Below are 20423 nucleotides of genomic sequence, written 5' to 3' on the forward strand. Positions count from 1 at the left end.
AAAATATGTTGTCACCTCATGTTTAAAATGATGTCTTTTGAAATAGTATTTATTAAAAAAAAAGGTTAATAATTAATAGTTTGTTTTCTGAACGTTACACACCAGAGGTGGGACCAAGTCATTGTTTTGCAAGTCTCAAGTAAGTCTCAAGTCTTTATCCTCAAGTCTCAAGTCAAGTCTCAAGTAATGTCAGGCAAGTCAGAGTCGAGTCTCAAGTCACTGGTGTAAAAGTCCAAGTAAAGTCACAAGTCTGAAATTTTGAATTTCAAGTCCTTTCGAGTCGTTAAAAAAAAAAAAAACGAAAAAATAATGTTGCAGTTATATGCTAAATGTAAATATTAGACCATGTAATTTTTAAATCTGTGTTTTTCTCAACACATGACAAAATAGTGAACTTAGAAAATATACACAAATTGTGAAATTGCACCTCTTTAAAATGCAGCTCAATTAAACCTAGCTCCAAGAATAATTTTCACCGACAGTTCTGAGATAAGCCGCATGTTATTCTTGGATGCGGTTGTAGGACCGGCTTTAAAATCGCATGACAAAAATATCATACACATTAAAAAAAACTGCATCACCAACGTAGCCTGGAAAACATTTGCTAGTTAGATGAAGTCAGCTATCTCATCGTAGCATATTTATATGCATATTTATAATTATACGCTTCTTGGAGTGAGCGCATACACTCATGAAGTTTAGTAACTTCAGGTCACTGCAACAAGCCCAGGTACAGTTTACCGACGGATGGGTACAGGACCTTGAAATGCACCGTGTAGAACGAAAGACCATCGTACGTATCATAAGTTTACCAGTCTCACAAATTGTCGTCATAAATACACATTCATTAACCATTTATTAATAGGACCTTTGAGCTCAATGGTAATTAATTAGCAGTGGAAATAATTTCTGGTAGCATCACAGAAATGTAGCAGTGACAATAATATTGTATGCTGTAATCGTACTGGGCAATTAGTGATACAAAAAACCTGTTTTATCCTGTGAATAAAAGTATATGTTTTTGTCAATGTACCATAATAACAGAAGCGAAACGCAATATTGTGTCAGGACAATTCACTATTTATGCACAATAAACAAAGGAGCATAGCGCGACAATTTCTGTTCAGCGCCAGACTTGCTTGTAACCTATATCACCAATTATGTTATGAAAATGACGTATTAACTACAACAGAAGACTTGCCTTTGTGGAAATGCTTGGAGCAGACTAACCTGTGAGCTGGAGTGTTCTGGGACGTTATATTTGATATTTGAATGGCTGCAATCCAGGCCATCCGTCGCCTCTTTGTTACTTCGGAAACATGGCTCGAACAATTTCTCTTCAACGACGTAATCCGATAACAACCGATCTCTTTACCCGTCGGCTTCCCGTGGCTGTCATGTGACCGGCTATTGCAGTTAATAATACAACGGCTTCTTGACATTTTTGTGTTTCTTTTTATCGCTGTGTGACTGATTTCAATTAAAAGCCTGCGTGCGCTAGTACCTCTTGCCACGAGTTCCCAGAATCCTTTGCGGTTTTACCCCTGAATTACATCACATTTTCAATCTCTATATAATATGCATGTTAAATTTTATATTTGGGGTAAAATATCAAGTCTTTTCAAGTAAACCGGTTCAAGTCCAATTCAAGTCCCAGGTCATTGGTGTAAAAGTCCAAGTCAAGTCACAAGTCTTAGAACATTTTTTCAAGTCAAGTCTAAAGTCATAAAATTAATGACTCGAGTCTGACTCGAGTCCAAGTCATGTGACTCGAGTCCACACCTCTGCTACACACACACTGTGTTACTGTGGAAAAAGTTTACATGACTGATGTGCAAAACTAACCTGCCCTGACCTTATTCAAAATAATGCTTGAATGATCTACTGTTTCATGACTGACTGCATGCTACTGTCATTATATCAGGGTTCAGATGTGCCCGTAACAGTGCACAGGCTGCTGTGCCATGTAAGTAACTTTACAGGAATTTATAATCTAATTAAAAGTGGAAATACAGGTTTATGAGGTTGATTTAACACTTAAACTTTATTTATGAATAGTCAGTTTGCTATGTCTCATTTAAGACTAAATCTCCTGTGAGCAGCTGCGTCAATATTCATATATTTTTTATTTGTCATCACAGAACAAATACTTAATGATCCAAAAATAACACAACGTTTTTTGTAAGGAGCATCATTTCCTGGTGATTGATTTAACACTCTTAGATTTCTGGAAAAAAGTGTTCATTAGTTTCGTTCTAATGATCAGGAAGAGACGTTTTGGGTGAGTTTCGAGTGCAGGGAGTAATTATGAGCGAGGAAAACGTGTTAGGTCGAGACCACAAAAATAATTATTGTTCTGTGATCAAAAAAAAGCTGTGATGTCTTCACGCTTCTGTTAAAAACAATAAAGAAAAGAAAGGTGAAAGAAAGAAAACTCAACACACACCTTACTTGATCACAAACGCACACAGCGGCCCCTTCCTCACACAGGTAACCTCTCAGTGACCCAACCTGTTGTGCAGGTGAGCAGCAGTCAGGGCCACAAAAAACAATCTCATGAATGTTTGGGATTACAAACCGCCGCCAATCATGCTGCTCAAACAGGACGTTGTTTCCAGCTGGCATCTAACGGCGACTATTAAATGTCCCACCTCCATCTGTCAGTAGCCAGAACCTGCTCGCTAAAAGGCTGAGTCGGTGACTTTCAGACTGTCTGCCGAAGAAAAATTTAAAAAACAGAAAAACAGCGCAAGATGTTATGTCTGAACTTGCCGGCACAAAAGTCCCGAAGAATTATACATACGTTCATAATAATGCTTAGTAGTGATAATAACCTGTAATGCAACGTCACTGGAACTGCAGGGAAACGCAGAGGAGTCGATGAACAGAAATCACAAAGAAATTCTCAGGAAATCCCCAATGTGCCGAAACTGATTAATATCCAACAGACTAAATTATCATATTATTAATAGCCCTTCTTTGAAATTTAAAGTTTTGGTCCAAATTTTGTTGTGTGCTTTTTTAACAAAGCAAGAGATTTTCAGCATAGCATCTCTAAACATGCTACTAAAGAAACCATAAAACAGGGGTCCCCAACCCCAGTCCACAAGGGCCAGTGACCCTGCAGGTTTTAGAGCCCACCCTGGGTCAACACACCTGAATCGAATCATTACCAGGCCTCTGGAGAACTTCAAGACATGTTGAGAAGGTAATTTATCCATTTAAATCAGCTTTCATGGATCAAGGACACATCTAAAACCTGCAGGGACATCGGCCCTCGTGGACTGGGATTGGGGACCGCTGCCATAAAATATTTCTATCTGCACAGAATGACAGAATTATTTCAGAAAAACAACATTTACGAGGGTCAACATTAACTCCCTGAAAAACTCATCTTTGTATTGAGCCACAGCCCAAACCACTGCTGTCCAATGATAGTCTTTAACTTTGTTGAGCTCAGAGCTGTAAAATCACGTTCAAACTGAAGGTTTAGCATGAAAGCATCATGCTAATGAAAAAAGAAACAGGTTTAGACTTGAGAAAAAGAATTTTGATGCTCACAAAACAGGAGGTGGATGTACAAAGTTAGCACAGCATTTTCAAGTGTCAAGAACTGGAGTGAGAAGCATCATCAAGAAATTCACACAATACAGAACGAGCCTGGCAGAGCCAGGAAGTGAACGATTTCAGACCCTGAAAGAAAACTAGAAGTGTCTAAACACCACAGAATAACTGCCAAGACACGAGTGAATGACTTGGCTGAGTCGGGAATTAAGAAGACAAGACACTAGAACGCTGCACAGGAATGGTCTGTGAGGTTTTAGACCAAGAAAAATTCCACCCCTGCAGAAGAGACACCTTCACACCACAAATGAGCATGTTTACATACATTTCAGTGTGTTAGAGCCCCGTCTTCAATCCAGGTAGCGAGGCTTGAAGTGAGGAGGAAGAGGATGATATTTCATTAAGATGCCGATGCCGTTGTCTCTTTTCATCGTATTTTTGTTTCTTTATTGAGGGGGAGAGCTTCTCAGAAGATAAAACAATGCTTCATTTCTTGAGTATGAACATGTAGGCATGAATTTAAATGTTGCCTTGACCTTCTCTCCTTCACCTTTGGCGTTGTACAAATGGAGCCGCTCCCTAGCCTAAAATGCAATACGAAAAGAGATCTCCCCTCCCAGCCACTGTAATTAAATATAGTGGGGGAACATGGCGGCTTCCATCACCGCAAAACCGCTCCTATATATTTTTAATATATGAATTAGAAGTTTATAAGGAGGCGTCATTTTGTTGGAAGATGTAACTACACACTATTTTAAGTATATTTGTGATCATTCCTTGGTAGCAGCTTCTCAAATGTAACTAGGCATAGATGTTTTATGTTACCACAATTATAAAAGCCTGTCTCTTCATTTCCCATCATCCCTGGCGGCTCACTGCAGCAGGCTGCAGCTGATTGACAGCTGACGGACCGCGGCGTTCTTGTCATCTTTGTTTGCGGCGTTGACAGCTTTGTGTGTTCAGCGGAGGATTAGAGCTCATTAAGAAAGCGAGGCTGGCGGCTCTTCAACAAACCACACACAGACACCTCGCCCCATCTTTAATAGCACCAACAGGTGAACCACATTTACATCGTTACAGTGGTACCTGCACAGGGCTGAGATAGATCAGGCAGCAGATGAACAGGCAAACGCAGAGGTGTTGGGAGCACTGTTAGATGAACCGAACAAACAACAAAGAAATAGAACAGGGAAATGTGACAAAACATTCGAATCATTGTTATGCTGAACTAAAGTAATCATGAGCTATACAGACACAACACACATATGAATGAAATATAAAGCAGGCTCAAACAGGATGGGACTGATTCACATGTTAAAGTTGTATGTTGGGCTAGCTGGTATATAATGATGCACTACACGGTGGCTAGCTACACAGCTATGGTTAGCATAACAGTGAAGCTGGAGGATGAACACTAACTTTTTTCCACTCAATAAAAGTTAACGTGAGGGTTTCCGATAGTTGGAGACAAATGCAATCGTATGGCAGGATGCTGTAAACAGACCAAACTTCAGTCAGGAGAACAACTGAGATAATCCATCCACAGTATGAGGTTAGTCATTAATATACTGCTGCATGAGCTGGGCTGTAGTTACATCGTAAGGTTATAAAAACTGAGCTTTAAAATGTATAGTGGTAATAAAAACCGAGAGGCCAACAGTGATCACTGGCCTTTTTTAGGGGCTTGTTCAGATTAAATAGAACAAGATAGAAAGCATTAAAATATGCCGCTGCTCCCGCCCTGACTGTAACACAGTCAGTTCTTATTTTACTGTTAGTTTTTGTGGATCACAAGGTTTAAAACTGCTTAAACACACACACACACACACACACACACACACACACACACACACACACACACACACACACACACACACACACAAAAGTAACTCCACCAGAGTGCCTATTTCAGGTCACTTTTGCCAGTCCCAAGCCCGGATAAAGGAGTTATTTTGTTGCTAATGTTAGCTAACAGTAGCATGCCTGCTAAAACGGACAAACCAATGACTGTCATTGGGACAAACAGACTATCTCACATGAAAAAATATGCAATGTTGTGTCCAAACTCTCAGTGCTGATCTGATAACACAGCTGGTTATTTTACAATTTCTTTATCCGCTAACTGACCATAACCAGAACCATTCAGAGCATCTAGCTAAATTAGCCTTGTTTGCTAATGTTAGTTGGTCAGGTTTTCAAGCTGGTAATGTGATTTGTGAAGTCTTATCCTGTACCTTGTAATAATGAAGCAATCCGGTTGTTCAGTCTGACGTCACTAGCCGTGTCTGGGTCTAAACTCCGCTGCAGGTCCATATATCAAATGATCACTATGGCATTACTGAGAGTTGAAAAACTGTCTAAAGTCTTTCATCTTTAATAAAATGATCAGCGTTCTGCTCTACCAGGTGTAACAATTGAGTTTAACATCCAGGCATCCGTGAAAACAGAATTTATGACATTTAACGGAGTTAGACGTTAGCAGGGAGTTAGCTCGCTAGCTTCTATCTAAATACAATATAGCATGTCCTGACTGCGGGGTTTTGGAAACAAATTAAAACGTACAGCTCTGTTATCACTTCCAGCATAAATGAAGACAGAAAACTAAAAAGCAGTGACGTTTGTAGGGTTACTGAAGTTGGGCTAGCTGGTATATAATGATGTGCTACGTGGCCGCTAGCGACACAGCTATGTTAGTGTTACACCACTCCAGGACAACTTGGTGTAAACAGCAGAACCGAGTTTATTTGGGTACTTCAGAATAGTGGCTTTCACATACAGAGCCCAAAAATACACTCGGTTCTGCTGTTTACACCAAGTTGTCCTGGAGTGGTGTAACATTTTGGAGGTTCCACCGAGATAGTTTTTGGGACTACTTCACACAGAGGAACACAGTAAAGGAGCGTGACAGAGCAAAGGAGCTAATGCTAACGGATTGCGACAGTCTAGCTAATGCCACGGAAACTGTGTTTTCTCCCGTCGGATACACTGAGAGAGTTTTACTCGTCTTAGTTATCTTTCAAGCATGTCTGTGAACCGTGAAGATTTTTTGTTGGAATTGGAGCAGAAGTTATGTGGACTTTCTTTGGAAGAACTGCTCAGAGTATGTGAACTATGTAATATTACAGAAAAGGGCAGCAAAGAAATACAAAGCAAATCTCGCAGAGCTCTCGTTAAGCTTATTAGCCAGTTTTGTGAACGAGAAGAGCTTTTACAGCGAGAGGATGAAGGCATGTCGGTGCTTCTGGAGCTAAATGATGTGCTGGTTTTGCTGGTGGAGGCGCGGTCAGCGGCTGTCGGCGCAGGAGCGGTGGTCCGGTCTTCATCTTCAGACAGAGCGGAGATGACGGTGGAGGCTGTGCACGAGGAGCAACTGGCAGCGGCGCGGGCACCTCCGGAGCAGCGGACAGGGCCGATGACATCGTTAGAGCATCAGGCGGCTCAAGGGACATCAGCGGAGCAGCAGGTGGCCATGAGGACGTCGCTGGACGGCGAAACACAGCGCAAGGGGAGAGACTGTATTGGCAACAGCTGCTGTAATGTTTCATCAGGTGGATTCAGAAAAGACTTCAGGATAAGTGGACATGTGGGTGAGTCTACAGCTAAAGACACGCTGAGTTTCAGTAGCTTAGAGCACCAGATGGAAAGCGGCTTAAAAACGGGCTACTCTGAAGCTGAGATTGTGGAGGCTGTCATACGTGCCATCAGTCCTGGGTTAAAACTAAGGAGCTATTTGGAAGGGAAAGAAGATCTCACATTGACCAGCCTGAGACAAGTTCTAAAAGCCCATTATGCAGAAACGGATGCAACAGTACTGTACCAGCAATTAACCAAAGCTACACAGGGGGCAAATGAAACACCACTTGAGTTCCTGATTAGAGTGCTGGATTTGCGTCAAAAAATCCTTTTCGCATCTGAGCGCACCCAGTCTAGCCTAAAGTATAACAAAGAACTTGTTCAAAGTCAATGTTTTCAGTCCATTAGAACGGGTCTTCTAAATGACAATGTCAGAGCAGAAATGAGAGCATATTTGCAGGATGAAAACTGTAGCGATGAACTCTTATTAATGAAAATGCAAACAGCCCAGTACAATGAAAGCGAGAGAGCGTTAAAGGCAAAAGCCCACAGGTCATTTAGAACAGGACTAAATGTAGTTGAGCAGAATGTAGCGCTTACTGATCCCCGCACAAGCCAGCCTGACACAAAACCGGCTAAAACCCTCAAAGATAACTCCTTATTTGCAAAAATTGAGGAAAGTAACTCAGCAATTAGGGAACTCACAGGACAGGTAGCTTCACTAGTGCAAACTGTCCAACGAGATAGAAGTGGTGATGGTGGTAGACAAGTCAGGGCGTACAGAAAGGCAGCTCAGAGACCAAAAAGACGATGCTCTGCATGTCAACAAGAAAACAGGGACTGTGACCATTGTTTCAAATGTGGCAGTGACTCTCACTGGGCAAAGGGATGTAAAGTAAGGGGAGCTCAGAAGCAGGAAAACTGGGCGGGGCTGTGACTGCGGGACAAGCCACAGCTTTACCACCAATGTCCCAATGTGATAACATTCCCAAGGCCCAAAGCTTATCCCTAGCATCACCAACTGACTCAGGAAATCCTAAAATTAGGAACCAACCCCCAAACGTGTTAAATTTAAGTACCAAAAAAAGAAAAGTAGCACAGCTCGTGGGCAGAAAGTGTCTAGTATGGTGTAGAATGAATAACTGCAAAACACAGGCACTGTGGGACACGGGAGCCCAAGTTTCAATAATGAGTGCATGCTGGAAATCAGACAATTTACCTCACTTAGAAGTTCACCCCATCAGCGATTTACTAAGTAAGGATGAACTTTTAGACTTGAGAGCTGTAAATGGATCTGAAGTCCCTTTCCAGGGTTGGGTAGAAGTTAGCCTTAGCCTTTGTGATTTGAGAGGAAAAGCTGTAGCTCAGAATGAGGTTCGGGTTCCAATCCTAGTAAGTCAGGATGTGATGCAAAAACCAATAATAGGGTTTAATGCTATTGAGGAACTGATAAAAAAAGACACTACTCAGTCCAGTGAAAGCTTGTCTTTACTCAGAAACTCTCTAAGAGTAGGATCAAGCAAAGCAGAAGCACTGTTGAACCTTATCCACACCACCAGTAGCGAGATAGTTACTTATCCTATCAGATCAGGACGCAAAGCTATTGTCGTACCGAGTGGACAAATGTACGGCGTTAGTTGTTCCATCAAAACAGACCTAAAGGTAAAAAGTGAAATGCTTTTTGAGCCAGATGAAAACTTGTCTTTAGATGAGGGTCTGAAATCTAACTGCCAGTTGCTGTCTATATCAGGCAGTACCCGCAAAGTCAATATCTATGTTACTAATGCTACCAAACATGACATTGTGCTGCCACCTAAAACCCTTCTAGGTAACATAGAGAGGGTAACACATAGTTATCCTGTAAATCTCAAAGAAGCTCAGATAGGCTCGATTGTAGAAAAAGACAATCAGAACCCACCTAACTCAGCAGAAGAGCCTTGGGAACCACCTGTCAATTTGGGCCACCTTAACACAGAACAACAGGCAGTTGTCTTGGAAATGTTAAGGGAGGAGTCAGGCGCATTTGCTAAACACAAAGAGGAAGTTGGTTACATAAAAAATTTAAAAATGGATATCAAACTCACTGATCAGATTCCTGTAGCCAAATCCTATAATGCGGTCCCACGTGCTCTCTATGATGAAGTAAAAAGTCACATTCAGGACTTGTTAAAAAAAGACTTTATTCACAAATCAACCTCACCATATGCCTCTCCAATAGTGTGTGTGAGGAGGCGGGATGGAGGCCTGAGACTGTGTGTTGATTATAGGGGCCTCAATAAAAAGACCATTCCAGACAGACACCCTATTCCACGAATACAGGAAATCCTTGATGGACTTGGCGGCAATAGGTGGTTTAGTGTGCTTGACCAAGGCAAAGCGTACTATCAAGGTGAAATCAGCGAAGACTCAAAAAAATATACCGCCTTCACAACACCCTGGGGGCTGTATGAATGGAATAGAATCCCATTTGGACTCACCAATGCACCTGCAGCTTTCCAGCGGAGCATGGAGGAAAGTTTGGAAGGCTTGAGGGACAAAATATGCACTCCATATTTAGATGATGTTTTGGTGTACAGTCAAACATTTGAACAGCATATTGAAGATTTGAGATCAGTTCTCAAACGTCAGCGGGCTTGGGGAGTAAAACTAAGACCTGATAAATGTGACTTGTTTAAAAATGAGGTCCGCTATGTGGGCAAAATCATTTCAGCAGACGGCTACAAAATGGATGACAAAGAGGTACAAGCAGTACGAGCTTTGAAGGACAACCCACCAACAAACATTAAAGGGCTGAGAAAGCTTTTAGGATTTTTAGGATACTACCGAAGCTATGTACAAGATTTTTCAAGACATGCAAAGTGCCTATATGATTTACTCTCAGTTGACCACACCCAAACACCAGCGCGGTCAGCCAAGGCGGGGCATGCTGCACCCACCCAAAAAATCATATGGAGTGACAGCCACCAAAAAGCACTAGACTATTTGGTGGATGTTTTGACTAATCCACCTGTGATGGCTTATCCTAAGTTTGAGGAACCCTTCATTCTGCACATCGATGCTTCAGAAGAAGGCCTTGGTGCAGTTTTGTATCAGAGGCAGGACAGTAAATTAAGAGTCATTGGATATGGGTCAAGAACATTAACACAAGCTGAGAGGAACTACAGGTGGCACTCAGGGAAACTTGAGTTTTTGGCACTAAAATGGGCTGTGACTGAGCGCTTTAGAGACTATTTGTTCTATGCTCCCTCAGTGACAGTGTACAGTGATAACAACCCTTTAACCTATGTTTTAGGCACAGCTAAACTGAATGCAACAGGGCACAGATGGGTTTCCGAGCTGGCTGATTTTAACATAACACTGAAATACCGACCCGGAAAAAGTAACGTTGATGCAGACTTTTTGTCCAGAACACCTTCTAGTATGGATTCATACATGTCAGAATGTACTGAGCTGTGTTCGCCTGAAGTGTTAAGCGCAGTACTGAATGCCATTGAAACACAGGAAGACAAACAACTGGATTGGATATCAGCCATAACATGCAATCCAGAAGTAAACAAAATACTTACAGAAAATCTGCCAGATGTGAGGATCACAACGCAGGAGCTATTGCAAGCTCAAAAGCAGGACCCTGCCATAGCTTATGTTCTTAACTTAAAGAGTACTGGTGCGAGTCTTGACAAGACATCAGCGCTCAAAACCCCTACAGGAAAACAGCTACTACACGAGTGGAAAAAGCTGTTTATCTCAGATGACGGGTTGCTGATACGAAAGACTGTGACTTACACTCAGATTGTGATTCCGGAATCGCACAAAGAACTGGTGTACAAACACCTTCACTGCGAAATGGGTCACTTGGGGGTGGACCGTGTGATGAATTTGGCAAGGAGTAGGTTTTATTGGCCGAATATGTACAAAGATATTGAGTTTTTCATCACACAGGTGTGCAAATGTAATATTCAGAAAAAACCTACAGTTCAGTGTAGGGCCCCCATGTGTCACGTGCCGGCTACTGCACCCTTTGAAATGGTTTCAATAGACTATGTCCATCTCGAAAAGAGCAGGGGAGGGTATGAGTATATTTTAGTGTTACAGGACAACTTCACCAAGTTTGCTCAAGCCTACCCTACACGCAACAAATCTGGCAAAACAGCAGCAGACAAAATTTTTAATGACTTTTCCTTGAAATTTGGTTTTCCTGGTAAATTACATCACGATCAAGGCAGAGAATTTGAAAACCATTTATTCAAACAGCTGCAGAAGTACACAGGAATAGCCAATTCAAAGACCACACCCTACCATCCACAGGGGAACCCAGTGGAAAGGTTTAATCGCACCTTGCTGTCAATGCTCCGGACCCTGGATGAGGAAAAGAAAGGAAACTGGAGTGACTATGTAAACAAAGTTGTGCATGCCTATAATTGCACAACTAGTGACTCGACAGGGTACTCGCCCTTTTATTTACTCTTTGGTAGACATCCACGTCTCCCTATTGATGTAATTTTTGGACTGAGTGAGACGAACAAATGCAAATCATATGAGGATTATGCTCACAAATGGCAACAACAAATGAAAGAAGCATATGACATTGCATCCAGAAACATTAAAAAGACTCTGGCAAGAGGGAAATCACATTATGACCTGAAGAGACAAAGTGCTGTACTCTCACCTGGGGACAGGGTACTTGTCAGGAACATGTCAGAGAGGGGAGGCCCGGGAAAGTTACGCTCCTATTGGGAGGATCAAGTTCACATAGTGATCTCTCAAAAGGGGGAAAACAGCCCTGTTTATGAGGTTAAGCCGGAGCGTGGTGCTGGGCGAGGCCGTATCCTCCACCGCAACATGTTAATGCCCTGTAATGCATTACCGCTTCCCACAATAACAAGAACTGAACGAAGCCACACTACACAGACACAAAAACAAAGAGACCTACAAGACGCATCGAACCATATAGAGAGCTCAGATGATGAAGAACAGTATTGGTCTCAGAGAGTGAGGCACCACCACTGTCAGCCTCAAGGGGATTTAATGGTGTCTGCACCTGCTACTGAACTGGACCAGGACCTTCAGCGAAAGAGCACGGAGCTTAGAGTGGATGCTGAAGAGTTTCAAGTAGAAATGGTGAATGGACAAGGTAACGCTGAACATGACACCTCAGCATCATCAGACACTGTTGCTTCGCCAGGTCAGCCCAGTGAAATGAACCCAGAACTGTCGGAACCGCAGCCGAGAAGATCTCAGAGGGAGAGATGTCCACGGAAAATATTGACTTATGATGCGTTTGGCCAACCAGTTCAAAGAGCAATTGGTCACAGTGTTAACCCATTGTATGCCAGTGCAGCAGCACCGCCATTCTATGACCAGTTTGGAGTACCTTGGGCAGCTCTACAGATGCCTTACTATGCAGCTTATGTGCCAGTTAGTTATTATTGAACTGTGAAAGAGTTTTTTTGAATTTAAATGATGTTACTTTTCAAAAATGTATGGGGACTTACAAGGCCTTACCAATATGGTGACACAAGTATTTGATACTTTTGGGATGGTAGCGTAAGACATTGGATCGTTATGTTTGATGAGGTTAATTGTGATTAAATGGTTACTATCTAAGTTGATAAGCTCCGGAGCACGTGATAAAGTGATAGTAATGTCTTAGAGGGTAATAATTGTATGTGGACTGTTGGAAACAACTCAGCATTGTTATAAGCCAATGCTTATCTGGTAAGAGAGTAACATGTGATTCTGTCACCTGAGGTCCAATAGTGCATCATGAAAGTGATCTTAAAGCACTGCTAAATCCTATTCCGACTTACGCCATCTCTACGTTGTCACAAGGAAAAGAGAAGTATAGTTGTTTATTTTTGTTTCTTATTGTCATGTTTCCTCAATGTTGGGACAACATTTATTTAGCAGGGGAGGAATGTAGCACTTGGTAAAGTGTAAAGCTAAAATATGTCCAAAACATTGCATAAATCTGTTGGTATTTGTGTTATTCAACTATATGTTTGGATTTTTGGCTGCTACATGTTTTTCCACCAGTAGGGGGCAGTCACGAAAAAAGAAAAACTATGTTCGAAAAAGGAAAAGAAGAAGAGTGTATTTTTGGGCTCTGTATGTGAAAGCCACGGTTCTGAAGTACCCAAATAAACTCGGTTCTGCTGTAGCATAATATAAACAAGCCAACTTTTTTTCCACTCGATAAAAGTTAACGTGTGTGTTCTCGGTGGTCAGGAACAAATGTAATCGCATGGCAGGATGCTGTAAAAGGACCAAACTTCAGCCAGGAGAACAACTGAGATAATCCATCCACAATACGAGGTTAGTCATTCATATACTGCAAACCTAAGGTTTTAAAAACTGAGCTTAAATAAATGATTAGCGGTAATAAAAGCCGAGGGAGGTCAGCAGTGATCACTGACTGTTTTAGGAGCTTTTTGAGATCAAATAGAAGAAAATACATAACATTAAACATGTTAACAACACAAAAGCCATATTAAACGCAGACTACTTTAGGCCCGGAAGTAGGATTCGTCGCGTCATCACTGAACAACCGGATAGAGTCCTGACATTTTTAAAATTGGCATATCCAAGCAGTAACAACACTGGCTAAACCCACAGATATATAATTTTTAACTATAGCCTATATAACAGTTATATAAGGGGTCATATATGATGAATGGGGACTGTAATACTTTGATCAACAGCACATTTTAGTGACGTTAGGCTGTTTTTATTCTTGGTTTACTTTCAAGCTTCTTTTTTCAAATGAAATCTGAAAAGACATGGATTGGAGATATAATTCAAATATTTTGTAAAGAAAGACTCATTATAAATGAAAGGCTGTATATATCTCCAAATTGAATAGATGATTACAGAATAATTACCAACATCATTACCGTAAAATCAACACCTGCAATTTAACACAAACCCTCATTTCCCCAAACGTTCCACTATCCTGACCCACCAATGGGTCTAATCCTGTAAATAGAGTTAGGAGTAGACTGAGAAATTAAAAATATCACATAGAAATATGAGGTTTATGAAATGATGTAATCTGGTTACTTAAATTTTAAATACAAACACAAGATACAATGATAATCGGAAAGACTCATTTAGCTGTGATCACAGCTGTAATGATCTCCAACTATTTTTGTTCTACAGGATTTTAGTCCATCCAGTGCAGACATATCACACTTCAGCTTTAATCCCAACAATGAGTGAGTGAAAGTTGATGAAAGCTCCCGAGGGTGATGAGGAAGTCGGCAAACATGATTGGACAGCATCCTAACTGACATCCAGCTTCCTGGTGAGCCCTGCAGCGCTCTGAGGGTGACGTCGCAGTTAAAGCTGCCGATTGGACGGTCCCCTGCCTTTAATTTACCTCTGATACAAGTCAGCACAGGTGATCCCACACAGGTAAGCAGCTGCAGGCCGAGATGAACCAAAGCCTCGTTTTGTGGTTCTTTATTAAAGGGAAGGGTGCGGAAATGGGTTGGATTCCCAGAAATGGAAAAATTTGGAGTTTTTAAATCACTTCTGGTTTCATCTGCGTCCGTATTACTGAGAAAATGACAAAAAAGTAGAACAAATCAGCGTATGAATAATGAACGAAAGCATTAGAAATGTTGGAGCTGAGTCTGTGGCAGGAGTGTCGAACATAAGGCCCGGGGGCCAGAATCAGCCCGCTGGCTGGCTTTGGAAAATGTGAAGCAGGTGTCCATGTACTCAAGTTTAATATTTTCCACTTCTAAAAAGCAAAGAAAGTCCAGATTTGGGGACTGGAGAAGCTGCTGGTGGTGTAAATGACCACAGTTCGAGTCTCTCACAGACTGAAAGACGATGATCCGTGAGTCTCCTTCGGGTTTAATAAAGTGTTTACTGATAGATTTGTTATTGTCTTTAAGTCACTTAGTTAAATTTAGGAAAGATCATAAAATTGAATATTCCTCATGTCACTTTCTACTTGTTTAAATTCATTTTTTTTTAATTTATATACCAGCAAATGATAAAATCAGTCATCTCAAGGCGTTTTATGTCGTAAGGTAAAGACCCTAAAATAATGCAGAGAAAACTCAACCTTAAGACTAAAGACCTGAGTAACACTCTGGGCAACTTTGGGCTGACTCAGCATGTAACAGAGGCCACACATAATAGAGGACACACTCTTGACCTACTGATCTCCAAGAGCCTGAGCATTTCAAACATTACTGTGTCTGATGTGGGCCTGTCTGATCATTACTGTGTTTTCTTTGAAAGTAAAATCTCAGCCCACACAAATATATCAACAGCAGTGATCACAAAACGATGTATAACTGAACACAGTAGTGCGATCTTTAACCAGGTCTTCCCATTAACACCTGACCTGTCCAAAGGTTCAGTCAATGAGCTCGTCAATAGCTTCAATGCAAAAATGTTAAATGTAATGGACACTATTGCTCCCATTAAGGTGAAGATTATCTCTGGAAGGAAAAAGTCTCCATGGAGAAACTCCACACTGGTGAAAAATGAAAAAAGAGAGTGTAGGAAAGCTGAGAGCAGATGGAGAAAAACAAACCTCCAGGTCCACTATGACATCTATAAAGAGAAACTTCACAATTATAATTTACAACTGAGGAGTGCAAGGAGGTCCTACTTCTCTGACATCATCACTAAAAACAGCCATAATGCTCGGGTCTTATTTTCTACAGTTGACAGGCTAACAAACCCTCCTGTGCCAGTGCCAGCTGAACTTCATTCGACCATGGCCTGCAATGACTTCGCCAAATTCTTCACAGAAAAAATCCAAAAGATTAGACAAGCAATTGGTACATCAACAGTAGATGCAGGATATGTACTGTGTCCACCAAAAAACTGTTTAAACACCATGAAACAGTTTCAACCTATTAACAGCAAAGACCTGGAGGACATCTTAGGTCAACTGAACTCCTCCTCTTGCTGTTTAGATGTCCTGCCAACAAGTTTTTTCAAAAAGGTCTCAAAGACTTTAGGGTCAGACCTGTTACAGATTGTCAACTTTTCTTTAATGTCAGGTGTGTTTCCAGAACCACTAAAAACTGCTGTAATTAAACCTATACTGAAAAAGGACAATCTTGACAAGACACAAATGAACAACTACAGGCCGATCTCAAATCTCCCAATTTTAAGTAAGATCATTGAAAAAGCAGTTTCTCAACAGCTCAATTACTTCTTAAAACAGAATAACTGCTATGATGCCTTCCAGTCAGGTTTTAGACAGAACCACAGCACTGAAACCGCTCTGACAAAAGTGTTTAATGACATATGTCTGAATACAAACAGTGGAAAAATGTCAGTCTTAGTTTTATTGGATCTCAGTGCAGCATTTGACACAGTTGACCACAACATATTACTCAAGACTAGAGAACTGGGCAGGTCTTTCAGGAACTGTACTAAACTGGTTCAAAACATACTTAGAAAACAGGAAATACTTTGTATCAATAGGTAACTTCACATCTGAGCAGACAAGTATCACATGTGGAGTTCCCCAAGGTTCAATCTTGGGACCCCTTCTGTGTAACATTTACATGCTCCCACTGGCACAGATTATAAAGAACAACAAAATAAACTACCACAGCTATGCAGATGACACACAAGTATATATCACAATGTCACCAGGAGACCGAGGCCCTCTACAGGCTCTTGGTAAATGCATTGAGGAAATTAATGACTGGTTGTGCCACAATTTTCTCCAGCTAAACAAAAACAAAACTGAGGTAATAGTCTTTGGTGCCAAAGAAAAACGATTACAGCTCACCAGAGAACTTCAATCTATACACCTAAAAACCACAAACCAGGCGAGAAATTTGGGTGCAGTAATGGATGCAGACCTAAACTTAAAAACACATTAAGACAATAACAAAATCAGCTTACTATCACCTCAAGAATATTTCAAGGATAAAAGATCTGATGTCTCAGCAGGACTTGGAAAAACTAGTCCATGCATTCATCTTTAGTAGGCTTGATTGCTGTAACAGCATCTTTACAGGTCTACCTAAAAAATCAGTCAGACAGCTCATTCAGAACTCTGCTGCTCGGGTCCTCACTAAGAACAAAAAAGTGGACCACATCAGTCCAGCTCTGAGGTCTTTACACTGGCTGCCTGTCCGTCAGAGGATAGACTTTAAAGTTCTGATGCTGGCCTATAAAGCTCTGAATGGTTTAGGACCAAAATACATCAGTGACCTCCTGACCATGTATGAACCTTCCAGATCCCTCAGGTCATCTGGATCCGTTTTTTTTTTATCAGTTCCCAGAGTCAGAACCAGACACGGAGAAGCTGCATTCAGCTTTTATGCTCCATATATCTGGAACAAACTCCCAGAAAGCCTCAGATCAGCTGAAACACTCAGTTTATTTAAATCCAGGTTGAAGACTCACCTATTCTCAGCTGCATTTGAATCAAACACCAAATCCACACTTTTAAGCTTAAATTTCAAAACTTATATTTTAACTACTGATTTTATCTACTGTTCTGATTTTATCTGTTTTTTTAATCAATTTTAAATCATGCTTTTTATTTGTTTTTGTTTTTTAATGTCTCTGTAAAGCACTTTGAATCACCTTGTTGTTGAATTGTGTTATATAAATAAACTTGTCTTGCCTTAAAAATGTCTGAAGGCAGAAAACAGATCTGTGAAATGTCTTTACATATTAGGACACATTTCTCAGCTTCTTTAAGCTTGACTTGGCATCAAATGGTTTCAGACAAACTGGTGTTTCGTGAGTGACGTCAAAAAACTTTATTCATTTCAAGATCCCAAATTTGCTCTGAATTTGGTGTGTCGGGTAATAAAGAGTCGCGTTACTCACAGAGGCTCTATGTGGCTGCAGCACTCAGATAATTTACATGACAACAGTTTTCTTTGATCATCAAAGCATAAAAAGAAAACAACTTCCCAAATGAACATTTCGAATGTTTTGTTTTGGCTCAGCAATCCTTAAATGTGGCATTTGCTGCACAGAAAACAATAAAAACGATTTGTATTAAAAATCTGCTCAAGTTATTTAAAAGATTAAATCACCATGTGACACAGATGCACCTCAGCACATCACACACTGGGCACAGTTTGTATGCTGAACACTCGTATTAAACCACTGACCTGCTGATTGGTGGATGAGCACAGTTATTATTATTTCTGTCGGAAATGTTATAACTCATTAAAAATTGTTTATATTGTTTATATTCTATAAACAGAAGAGCTCCATAAAATGAAATAAAATGTCACCCTATTAGGTACCCCCACCACCCACAAACGGGACAATTTTTATTCAAATTGGTTCCCTATCCTCGTTAGTGCACCTGTGCTTTCCTGCACTTAATTAAAAGCCAAATCCTGCAAATTTCTGCATCCGCCGTCAGTGGCTCTGTTACCAAATATTGAGCAAGGTAGCACTGTGCTAATTAATGTTAGGTGGAGGGGGCGGGGTGTACGGTGTGGGGGCTCATTTACATAAACATGTAAAGTAAAAAGAGAGAAAAACAACAGGACCTGCAGCCGTCTGCAGGTGGTTGCTGTCGAGTTACTGAAGACCCTCCAGCATTTTTGACACCTGAAGTGGGCTCTGCTTCTTCTTCGTTGGTGTTCAGCGGGAGGGCATCTCAATAAGTTGTTAGATTTTATTATCTATTCTGAGGAACAAAGTGTTAGAAAAAAATATCCTGAAGGTTTCAGGGCGAATATTCAGTTTTCCGCACCAAAAATGAATGTGTAAATAATGTTCGATTCCATTGATGCCGGCTAGGTGCTAATCACATTCCAGACAAAGAAAAGTGGAATATTGCAACAATTAGCAGGTTTGATGGAGACAGTCACACAACCTTATTGCAGTGCTTATATTTAACTCTAATAAATGACTAAAACAGTGTCTGAGGAATTGCAATTAGGCACCAAAAGAGGTGTGGAAGCAGGCAAACACTGCCGGAAATCAAAACGGTAACAAAAGAGGAATGGAGAGGAAGCATGTGATGCCATGATGCTGAATCCAATTCTGAGGGCCATTTTATACTTTACAGATATAAAGCCACAGCATGACGTGGAACCGCAGGGTCGGAGATGCCGGGTTTTTCAAGTTTAAGTGCAGTTAAACCAAATGCTGTATATAAATGATTGACGTAGCCAGCAAGCAGTGTTGGGGAGTAATGGAATACATGTACCGCCGTTACGTATTTAAAATACAAAATATGAGTAACTGTATTCCTTTATAGTTACCATTTAAAAAGGTGGTATTTAGAATACAGTTACTTTGTTGAAATAAATGGATTACATGGCGTTATTTTCCTGTTTCATATTGTGGTGGGTCAGGACTGTTTGGGTTTTGCTAGACAGCTATGTTCTGTTGTTCCAGGCGGCAGCGTTACGGTTGCCATGGTTACAGGTTGACGCACGCTCTCTCTGCGACTGTGTGTTTCCTGGGTGAGAGAGCGCCTTTTTGTTGTTGTTGTTGTGCTAAGCTAATAGGCAGAATGCTACAGGCATAGCCCTAAAGAAAGTAGCTTCAAGGGCAGTGTAGTCTGTGCTGCAGGGAGAATGGACTGCCATACCCGTTATGTGCCTGTGAATGCGAGGAGGGAGAAAAAAGAGAGTGGAAAAGTACGAGTTGAGCAGAAACGGGAGCTGGAAGCATGTAAATATAATAATAACCACTGCAGCCAAGAAGAGTGCCTGATGAGCCCAGTTGTAAGTAAGCTATTAAGACTCGACTGTACACTGTGTTCGTGTTTTCCTCCGAAACAATAAGTTCCGTTGGAGCAGCCTTTCAACGCCTCTCTCTGTCTCTCACTAGCAAACTTGACCCAGACAACAAAGTAAAGCTAGTTTTCGGCTATGAGCCTGACATGAACCTGACGTATTAGCCAGAAGTCCCTTTACTACAGTTCGGAGCCGCGAACCTTCAGTAATAGAAATAAATCACATTCATGTAGTTGTAAACAGCATGATAATATATTAAGTATTCCAAAGTATTCAGAATATGTTACTCTCATTGAGTAACGTAACGGACTACGTTACAAAATACATTTTGGGGCATGTATTCTGTAGTGGAATACATTTTAAAAAGTAACCTTCCCAACACTGCCAGCAAGTCTTCACTCCCTGGTTTCTGGAGGGATTTTGAAACCTCAGTGCTGGTCTTATGGAAGCTGTCGTTTTGTTTTCTGAAGTCAATTTTGACCGTCTTTGGATGAGAGGGTGGAATGCTAAGCTATCAGCTAATAGTAGTTAGCTTTGTTATAAGCTGATCCAAAGACTGCAGCAGTGTGTCACATAGACACTGAA

Source organism: Rhamphochromis longiceps, linkage group LG2 (genome assembly GCF_057381845.1).
Source record: "Rhamphochromis longiceps isolate RC_006_pf linkage group LG2, R_longiceps_female_GT1.1, whole genome shotgun sequence".
NCBI classification, from domain to species: Eukaryota; Metazoa; Chordata; class Actinopteri; order Cichliformes; family Cichlidae; genus Rhamphochromis; species Rhamphochromis longiceps.